The sequence below is a fragment of the Strix uralensis genome, chromosome 13, assembly GCF_047716275.1.
Source record: "Strix uralensis isolate ZFMK-TIS-50842 chromosome 13, bStrUra1, whole genome shotgun sequence".
Classification (NCBI taxonomy): Eukaryota; Metazoa; Chordata; class Aves; order Strigiformes; family Strigidae; genus Strix; species Strix uralensis.
This window is the reverse complement of record NC_133984.1, coordinates 24645063-24653625: the sequence shown is the minus strand read 5'-3', so window position 1 is coordinate 24653625 and position 8563 is coordinate 24645063. Positions and strand designations below refer to the sequence as shown.

Genomic DNA, 8563 nt, shown 5'->3' with positions numbered 1-8563 from the left:
TTGCCCTTTTTATATAATGTTTAAGGGGGTTTTTTGTGCCTACCCAGCGCCTTCTCGCTTGGCTCCCCTTGTCTTTTAGTTAAAAGCTCAGTTATAAGCCCTTTGGGGCAGGGCAGTCGCCTCCCAGCTGCTGTGACAAAATGGTTTATCACAAATCTTTGCACAGAGGAGAAAAGAATAAGGGAAACTGAGGGATCTGACCTGGCTAAGGGTTCATCTTCTGTACAGAATCACAGAACAGTGAAACTCTTGTCTGGCTGTGGCCCTAGATACTCTGATAACTTGTCATTAATAATACACACGGGACTGCTTTTATTTGTAGCACTCTGGCTCCTGAGAGAGTGTGTGAGGGAGCTCCTGGTGTGTTCTTTAGTCAAAGGATACACTCAGTCTAGGTGAAGAACAACATGCACTGGTAACAAGCTTGCTCTGGAGGATAGATATCTTGAAAGAACAAGGTCTCCAAGTATTTTCTTCCAGATTTTTATGGTGTACTTCCAGCTGATTTATGTTGTACTGGTGGCTTTCCCTCATTATGGCTCTGCTTCTTAGAATAAAAGTAATGATTTTGATCTGGTGATGGTTTGATTTCACCAAACTTTGCTTTTGGCTAAGAAGGTCTTTTTTGGTGGTGTGGTTTTTGGCACAGGATTCCTGAGATCTGTATCTAGCTGTTAGACCTGCCCGAGTAACTCCCAAGTAATTATAGTTGGCAAGAGAGGTATTGAACTACATAAGTAATGTTTGGTAAAGTGCCTATCTTGTGATGCTGCTTCATTTCTCTGCTTCTGCTTCCTGTCTTGTAGGAGTAAAAAGTCTGCATAATAGAGGGTAAGATTTAAAAAAAAAACCAACCTTAATTATTTTGACATCTAATTTCCATTTTCAGGCTCACTACAGTCTTGCACAAACGTAGAAATTGAAACAGTTGGTCTGCAAAAAAAGCTGCAGGTACCTTTCACAGGCTCTAAATACTATTTTAACCTTGACAGCATTTAGAAATCTGTAGGCTCAGATGCGATCCCACTCTGCAGCTTAGGAGTGAACATGCATCAGGCAAGCTTTGGTACCTGCCAGAAATGTGACACAACGGACTGTGCTAGTACAGGCTCGGTGACGACATATTAAGTCATCGTAACGTGGCTGAGCTCCTGAGCCTCAGGTACTAAGTTTAGGTGCAAATTGCAACAGATACTTCTGAAAATTTTATTCTCTGTCTAAATCGCTTGGGCTTTTCCTTTAAATTCAGTGATAAGCTTCTTGTGTATATGTATATTTTTATATGCAGCTGTATCCCCGTACAGTTTGACTCGCTCTCCTCCAGTATCTGTGCTGCCTGTAAGTCCTGAGCGTGATCTCTGCAGGAAGAGGCTGCTCTCTGCAGGTTTCCTCCCAACCCTCTCTCTAGAGTCTCCAGGCCTGTAACATTGCCGTGATGTTTATTGTACACAGATCACTGAGCAGTTTCCTTTCTCTCAGGGCACCTCTGTTCTGTGTCGAAGTGAATCTTCAGCAGCTCCTGTGTGATTGCTTTCCTGCTCCTTTGTGTGCTCGGTCCAGTAAATAAGGAGGGGGATGGAAAGCACAGTTGTAAATGTGTTGACAGCTTTTGATGAACAAAACAGTCCCCGAAAACCGCCTGTCTGCCTTCCCCTTCTCTCCTGCATGTTTTTGCTTCCTTTCCTACCATTTTCTCCTCTCTTTTCTTTCTCCATCTCTCCCCCAAATTCTTTTTACACTCTTTTGACACCCACCACTCATTCTTTTGATGCTCACTGCTCTGAAAAGATTTCCTCTCTCCCCTATATTCCTTCTCATTTCTCATTCAGGGGGACTGTTTCGATCCTTATGCAGGAACAAATGAAAAGGGGGATTAATTCTGTTTCTGAGTGCATGGCAGCTGTCTGCTTGTATCAGTTCCTACCCATTCTTCCCTCTCACCCCAGGTACTGTGCTTTTAGTAAGTATCCCGCTGTCTTTCTAAACGCTTTTGGCAGGGTAGAATTTGTGCTTGGAAGATTTTTGTGCTTATTGATGCTCACAAAGGAGGTGCAGTTATTTATTTGACATCAGTTATTTAAACAAAAAAAGGAACAGGATGGTACAATATCTGGGCAACTATTCATAAGATTCTTCTCAAGCTGAATTTAGGGCCCCTAATTCTAGTTTTGTTCCTTCTTGTTAAAAAAAGGCTCTTTGTTCTCTACTCACAAGCATGCTTGCCTATCCAATGTACTGGAACTGATGGGCAGGTCTGTCCTTTTGTGTGAGATCTGTTCCTTCTGGCTTTCCCTTCGCAGGTAGGCACAGCATAACCACTGAGACTAATGATCCTGCATCAAAACCGAATTACTGCCGTTTTGATATGGATGGCTGTGTGAGAACTTGGTCTCATCTGTTACTTCAGTGAGGAGGAGACCCAGATGAGGGAGCCCTGTGTCTCAGGAAAACAGGGATTTGTAGGCTCCTGGGGAGAAATAGGATTTCTTCAAGCCATAAGGGACCTTGTCCTGTCTACAAGCCTTTCACCAAACCCTTCTTCAGCAGCTGGATCCACAAGGACACTGTTGGTATTATGGCTCTAGGGAAGGTGCTCTTTTTTTGTCTCTTCCCATATTCTTCTTTTAGCAAAGCTGCACTTTCATATATATTCTCAGTCAATGTTTAGCTCTGTTCTTTGGTTTGGCTGTTCAGGATTTGGAGGCTGTTAGGATATCAGTGACTTGTTTCTGCATGTAGGAACTTCCTAACCTCCAATTGCCTCTCCAGCCTGGGAATTATGCTCATCAGGCTCCACCAGCTGCTTCTCTGCTCAAAATGCTGTGTGGGTTCCTCATCAGAGGTTGCTTGACAAAATGCTGCAGCACTTAGTTCAAGGCAAAGATCAGTTGAATACAGGTGTGTGAACATGCTCTAACGTATGCCTGCCTTGCTGCTGCTGCATCGTGCTCCCCAAAGCCTGCCTTCACTCTGCATTCTGTGTCTGTGTTCTTGGTAGTCCTCTATACAAGCAATTCTTGAGAATTTATTCCACGCTGGTAAATGGTAATCTTCCTTGCACAACCTACATTCTAGGTTCCTAGGGTAAATCATCAATGTATCCCAACTAAAGTATTTTAGAGAATGATGCATGTGAGTTTTACTCAGAAAGTGAAAGAATCTTGTAAAGTTTCCAGAGGATGGTAACAACGCTTCCTCTTCTATACACGAGGGAAGATGATCCTCCTCTTTCAGGAGATGTGAGATTTCAAAGAAGGGAAGTTGTAGTGTTTGAACAGGAGAGAGAGTATGCATTTTGGGAAAAATTCTCTGTGACAAGGACTATTTTAGAAAATGAAGTTCATGGGTGGGAGGTTATGGGAAGAAAAAGTAATAGCCTTTAACTGCATTGACACTTGAAGTATTGCATTGAAAATGCAAATGCTAGGATTTTAGTTAATGTTTTTATTGGTTGGTAATCCAAGATACTCAGTGTTATGGATGATATTCCAGCTTAAGAGTGATTTGGCCAAATTAGTGTTGTCTTTGGATAAAGAGAAAGTAATAGAGACTTTAGGGTCAGGCCAGGTGCAGCTTTTTTTAAATCTTCAAACTAAAAATACTGTTAGTATGTCTCCATAATTTAGTATGTCTCCAGTTTTCACCACCGATTTTCAGCAAACGCATTTGTATTCAGGGTATTCTGCATTTTGTGACTTTGTATGTTTAGGCAGTGTGGCTGATTCTGATTTCACAAGTGTAAGCTGGAATATCTTTCAATAATTTCGATTGATTTCAACTCCAGTATTTTAAAGGGAATGTTTCTGGTCTAAATCAGAATCTGATTTCAATTTTATGCTCATGCCTTATAATACCTGGCTTGATTTTTATCCATTATATGTTTGTACACTGCATTGTGCTAAATTGAGATGGCCGTGTTGGATAGGTGGAAATTCTTAGTTTTGCTAATAAAGTACATATTTGCCATTTAGTAAAACATAAAATGTCTGAAATGTTTTGTTAGGAAAAGGCATACGGTAGGTACCACTGTGTCTTCTGGAAGCTGGGTTCTTGGAGTTCCTTGGGAGATTTTTTTGGATTAAGTTCTCTTCAGAACTCAAAGCGCACTCCACATTTAGCATCCTGTCTCATAAACCTTCCAATACACTTTAAAAAGTCATAGTGCTTATGTGAAAGGCTGCATTTATGACAAATCTGAGTTTGTCTCCCTAAATTCCTTTGAGTTCTGAATTGCTTGCCTGTTTGTCCTAATTATATCCTTAAAACAGAAGGTATTGGGAGACTTAGGAAGATGCTCCCAGCCATGGAAGCAACTCTTTCACCAGAGATTCTGGTTTGTCTCAAAATTTAAGCTAAACTGACACATATTTTTTCTTGCTGCATTTTGCTATCCCTAAACTATCAATAATTTAGGATGCAGGTACTACAAAGACCTTGTTTTTGTGGTTCATGCTGTCTGTTAATGTCTCTGTGCTGATGTCTGTCTCATGTGCATGTGTAACTTGGCTTGATATGTACTTACTTTGTTTATCCATGTTGTCATGTCCCTTATAGATACTGTTGGTGACAGATGCATGCTGCAGTTGGATTTGGTCACGTCTCTCTGTAGAACGGTGTGTTTGGAGTTGCCTGGATAGCCCTTCCAGCACTGTTTTTTTTCCCCCATCACTCTCCTTACTTAACCCAGGATTTGTGTGAGTATGTATGCACAAAAATAGCCCAGCAAAAACTCTTTTCTGTCTGCCTATCTGTATCTTCTTTTTTTCTGGTCTAAATACAGTTTTCAGAATGAGTTTTGTTGCATCAGTACAGCTGTTATGGAAGCAGAAGCTATTGAAGAAGCTTTCAAAAGCAGAAGGTGTGTGGAGTGACTATGTATTCTTGGGTTGGTACTCAAAGTATTCAGTGTTGCTCCTTTTGGAATCAACTATAAGGAGGTTGCTATTTAGAAAATCTCCTTTCAGCATAGTTACATGAGGTGTCTGTGCATTTTGCCTCGCTATGTGCTGGTGGGCTCTGCTCCTGACTCCTGGTTCACCTACCTAGGATGAGTGGAGAGGCTCCTCAAGGTCAGCCACCCACCTGCTGGATGTTCTAGCTGGTACCACCATGAGGAGCACACTGGTTTCTTGGGGATGCTCTCAAATATATTTTATTGAAGGTCAACTGTATTTTGACTGCTTTCTTCAGGATTAAATTGGTGACCTAGAAAAGCTTTTGATCCATTCACATCCACCTTTTGACAATGGTGTGGGATTAGAAAGCTTTGTTCTTAGGGTCCCAAAACTGGCTGAAAGCTAGGCTGGGCCTCCCCTCCACGGTTGTCCCAGCAGTGGGTAACCAAGGTGGGTTGGGCATTGTTGCTCTATGAGACAGTATTTCCTGACCAATGCTCCTCAGTGCACAGCCCGTGGGAAGCCCCATGCCACTGCGAGTAGTTCATAGGATCATAGAATGGTTTGGGTTGGAAGGGACCTTACAGCCCATCCAGTCCCACCCCCCTGCCAGGGGCAGGGACACCTTCCACTAGCCCAGGTTGCCCAAAGCCCTGTCCAACCTGGCCTTGAACCCTTCCAGGGAGGGGGCAGCCACAGCTTTTCTGGGCAACCTGTGCCAGTGTGTCACCACCCTCACAGGGAAGAATTTCTTCCTTATATCTAATCTAAATCTACCCTCTTTCAGTTTAAAACCATTACCCCTCGTCCTATTCCTACCACCCTGATCACCCCCTCCCCACCTTTCCTGTAGCCCCTTTCAGTCCTGAGAGGCTGCTCTAAGGTCTCCCCGGAGCCTTCTCTTCTCCAGCTGAACACCCCCAACTCTCTCAGCCTGTCCTCACAGGGAGGTGCTCCAGCCCCCCGAGCATCTTCATGGCCTCCTCTGGCCCTGCTCGAGCAGGTCCGTGTCCTTCTGATGTTGGTGCCCCCAGAGCTGCACCCAGCACTGCAGGGGGGGCCTCATGAGAGCGGAGCAAAGGGGAGAATCCCCTCCCTGTACCTGCTGCCCACACTGCTCTGGATGCAGCCCAGGGCACGGTTGATAGTTTGACAGTTGCGTTTTCCATTGCTGGAAGAGAGGTGTCTTGGCCAGAAATGATTTTCAGAAGTGTAGTGGAATTGTGAAGCTGTTATTACATATCCATTCACTGGGTCTGAATGAACCAAATATGCCTCAAAATGCAGCTTCACCTCTCCTACTGTTTGTGAGGAATAAATGTATGAAAATGGGCAACGGCAGTGGCATTTCTGTAGAATGTGGCTGTATGAGTAGAAAATTAACATCTTTAGTCTGTCAGCTCTGGGAAAAGAAGGGCTAAGGCTCATTAAAGGTTGTTCTGACAAAGGCCAAGAAGATCATGTTTCCCAAGTTTTAATTTTCCCAGGGAGAGGCCAAGACAGCCTGTGGCTAAAGCATGGGACTGGGATCAGATTTGAATCTTCTTTCTGACCAAGACATGTAATATGGGAATAACATCTTGAGCATTTTGAAATCTTTGGGTGGAATGATCTGAAGAACTGCAAACTGTTATGTGTGGACTGAAATCCCAACTCCAGGTCTGCTTGTGTCCTCAGCCAAATTAGCAGCTCAATCCCTTCTGTTACTCGTGAGCTGAGACAAAATACCCTGACATTTAAAAAAACTTGGATCAGGATTTTTCCCAACTTGGAGAATTGGTTCTTCCTTTAATTATTCTCATTAGAAAAGAAAAATAGGAAACATACCTGAAATTAAGTGATTATCCTATTTTTGCTCCTTAACTTTAATTTTAAAAGGGGCTATTTTTAAGTTATTAATCTTGTGCCAGACACCCAAATTGCGGTTAAGAAAGGAGGTGAATGTGTCTGGCATTTTCCAGCACATGCATGGCCATATCTAACCTAAAATGAGAGCAGCAAGTCTGAAAGGCAGTGGGGAGATGTCGGCAAGCAGCGGGAAGCGTGTCTGAGCCCAGCAGCCTGTGTCAGGTCTCCAGAGGTCAGACCACAGCACCTTTTGTGCATTTGTATTTCCCCCCCTCCCTTTTCTTTCTCCCTCTACATGTGTATTTTGTCTCCTCCTCCTCCTGTGCGTGTGTCTGTCTGCATCTCCATTCTTCTCCCTCCCCTCCTCTGGACCGATCGCTGGCCGAGGAGATCTCCAAAGGGCCGGGCACTTTGTGGGATCGTCCTTGTCCCTCCTTGTTTGCCGAGTCAAGGGTATCTCTTTGCAGGCTTGGAGAGATGCTGTTACTCCTGGTGATGTGATTGCATAGCAACACAGCAGCGCTGGGTGGTGGAGGAGGCGAGGCAGGGAGCGTGCGACAGCAGCGCTCAGCCTCAGCATGCATCCCTGGCACAGGGACTCCTCTGCTGATTCACAGAGGCAGCCCCAGTCCCTGCTCCCGAAGCCTGGCGACTGCTGCCCCTCGTCTCTCAGACCTGGTGGACTTGGAAGGTAGGCCATGACAAAATTTGTTTGCCACTCGGATCCTGGCTGGGCTGGAAAAGGGGAAAATATTGACTGAGGGTTAACCTCAGAAATACTGTCTTTGGGGGGGTGGGGTGGGGGGTGTGTATCCCTTCACAGTAACACTCTCCGTGTACGTGCGGGTGAGGAAACTTGCAGAGAAGAAAAGGGTGTCGGGGGGACACAGCGAGAGCAAGAGAGGTGGTCAAGACTGTTTGCACAAGGGAAAGGCTGGAGCCAGTAATGTGGATTCCTAAGGCAAACAATAGTAGCCAGCATCCCGATTTCACCAGCTTTGATTCTTTGCACGCTGAAGGCTTATTCACCCTGGCAGTGTTTTCGCCTGAGCTGAAGGACTGCTCCGAGCAGGGTGTGTGGTGGCCTTCTAGCATCCTCCTGGGAGGATTAAACAGCAGGGCAAGGCAGAAACCCAAGTATTTCTCAAATAGTAATCTGGGATCAGACTCTAGTCCCAGCTGTGCCCTTCTCATTCACTACCTTACCCAGTCCAGTCTTGCCCCTTTCTGTGTCCACCCTCCCCTCCCCCAGCTTCTCTCCAACCCCTTTCACTCGTTCCTCCTCCTCCTCTCTCAAGGCCCTATATTGCCACCGCTGGCCTTCCCTTTGATGCGGGCAGCCCTGAGAACTGCCCGCAGGAGGCACAGGACCTCTTCTGCTCCCCAGGGCTCAGCACTCTGCCTGGCTCTCCACAGCAGATGGGGCAGCCTGGGCAGTGGTTCACCAAGATTTAGTGCAACTTTGCACAACAGATCATTACCAGTCCTCAGTCCAGCCGGTTCCCTTCAGCCTTCCCTCTGGCACGGCATTGCAGGCGTAGGGTCTGCTGGAGGAATTGGCAGCATTGTATTCATGGGGGCTCGATGCTGAGATTGCCTGTGTTCAGTGACAGGGCTGTGGAGCAATTACTGCCACACTTTTAAACCCTGCGCTGTCTGTGTGAGAAACCCATGTTTGTTTGGGTTTTGGTTTTTAGCTCTGAAACAAAATCTATGGTCAAATCTTCATCAATCTGTGTTTTACCTGTGCCTTAATCCAAGGTACTTCACACCTTCTCTCCGACTGCTGGCCACCAACCTCTCTGGAGCTGTGAGAGTTC

At 45.3% G+C, this 8563-nt stretch overlaps 1 protein-coding gene across 3 annotated transcripts in view; it reads left to right on the top strand.

Moving 5' to 3' along the window:
* The first annotated feature begins 4604 nt into the window (after nt 1-4604).
* Nucleotides 4605-8563, top strand: part of DRP2 (dystrophin related protein 2) — a 32451-nt gene continuing 28492 nt past the window's right edge. Inside the window, exons 1-2 of one of the 3 annotated variants that reach the window (XM_074882546.1) lie at nt 4605-4694; nt 7211-7434. The gene's annotated coding sequence lies outside the window, so the exon portion shown is untranslated. Of the gene's footprint in view, nt 4695-4836; nt 4859-7119; nt 7435-8563 lie in introns of those variants that run through there. The other 2 variants (XM_074882547.1, XM_074882549.1) reach the window with 2 other exon arrangements.